Below are 1,905 nucleotides of genomic sequence, written 5' to 3' on the forward strand. Positions count from 1 at the left end.
CTCGGTGAGCGCCCGCGAGCACGCCCGCTGCGCGTGCGCTGCGCCGCGGAGCCTCTCGGGACTTGTAGTCCACGAGCAGAGCTCTGGCGTAGGCTACTGGGAACGAGTTTTTGAGGCGAGGCGTGCGTTCCCCCATTTGGAGGAGGCTTTTCCCTTCTTGCAATGAGCGAGGGACGCGCACACTCAGATAATGAGGCAGCCCCGTCCCGAAAGCCAGGAGAATTCTGACAGGGGCGACTCCCTGGTCCCCGGCCTCAGTTTCTCCATCTGCGCCATTGGCCCGGTGATTGACGAGTTGTATTATGTTTGACCAGTTTCACGGGACACCACTTGGACCATCCCCCAGCGCGCCAGAGCACCGCCCACGCCACGCTCCTGGTCCCGCTGGGTGGTCAGTGAGGATTGCCCTCCTCCGCCCACAGCCCCCTGCGGAACTCCTATACATCCTTCAGGATCCGACATAAAAAGCTCTGGTGGCAGCACGGGAGATTCTTAGGGGCGCCATCAGCTAAAGAGAGGGGCAGAGACCCAGTGGGGAGAAGAGGCTGTTCCTGGGGAGCTGGCATTTGGTCCCGAGATTGGATCCGGGCTTCTCCGACATGGGGGGAGGGCCTCCCTACGCAGGGAATGGTGTATAAACAAAGCTGCACCGCCTCCACGCTGAGGGGCGATGGCCTGTCCCCAGCCACATCCCAGGCCTCCTTTTCTCATGTAGACAGTGGCCTGGAGGCTGAACCTTTCCTTCCGAGACCGAGAATAGGCTGCCCTGGGCTCAGGGTCCCAGAAGCTTAGGTGGGGCAGGTAGGCCTGGCCCAGACCCCACCAGCTGTGTCAAGGGAGGCACCTGACTTGTGACCCCAGGCAGTTGCCAAGCCACAGGCCTGACCACCTCCCCGCCCCCAGTCAGCCCTGCTCAGCCCTTACCTGGGGTTGGGGCTGGATCTAGAAGAGGACCGAGCAGAGGGGCAGGGAGGTGAGAGGAAGGAAGGTAAGAACAAGGCTTATGAGTGTCTACAGGTGTGGCAGGCACCAATCACATCCCTTTCCTGGTTTCAGCTGATTAAGTGCTCTCAACAGTTCTGTGAGGGAGGAAGGCCCCGAGGATCTAGATGAGGAAGCTAAGACAGGTGGGCGCAGGCAAGGGGGCTGAGCTGACTGCACTGAGAAGGGTCAGGCACCTCCGGCCTCTGCCCATGCCATGCCCAGCACAGGCAGCTCAAGCTGGTCTGAAGCCTGGGTTCTGGTCCCTGCCCTGCCACCCATGGCTGACTTTCACAGCCTGAGCCCCAGTGGCCTCTTCTGCAGAACGAAGTCCTCACACGGGGAAGCGTTAGGAAGGTGTTAATTCACATCCCTGGTCCGTCCGTTGCCTCTCTGTCTCGGTTTCCTCACCTGTAAAAACGTGGGTAATCCTAGTACCTGCCTCAGAGGGTCGTTTCGAAGATGAGATGAATTAGCACTTGTAAAGCCCTTAGACCAGACCGCAGCCAGGCAGACAGGAAGTGCCATGTGGGACTCAGCTGTCGTTAGAATTCTTGCTAATTGCTGTTTGAGCTCTGCCTCTCTGTCACCCTGGGCAAGTCCCTGCCCTTCCTCAGTCTCCACTTCTGTCTTTGAAAGGGGACCGAGTCAGCAGGCAGTAAGCAGCCATGCCTGCCCCACCGCACACCCACAGCTCACAGTCTAGGGGAGCACAGAGCTGAGTGGAGACCACAGCCACCCGGAGTTCGCTGTGCTGTGATGGGGACACCCGGGGGCGGTGGGAGCCCAGAAGAGGCGTCTGATGCAGGGTAGGTGCCCCTGGAGGGAGGTAGGCAGTTCAAGCTGGGCTGTAATGGGTGAGCAGTTCAACGGTAGAGCGGGCAAGGGGGTGGAGGGGGGGGGGGCCCAGGCAAGCAGGGGTTC

This window comes from Neophocaena asiaeorientalis, unplaced genomic scaffold, assembly GCF_003031525.2.
Source record: "Neophocaena asiaeorientalis asiaeorientalis breed wild unplaced genomic scaffold, Neophocaena_asiaeorientalis_V1.1 scaffold540, whole genome shotgun sequence".
NCBI lineage: Eukaryota > Metazoa > Chordata > Mammalia > Artiodactyla > Phocoenidae > Neophocaena > Neophocaena asiaeorientalis.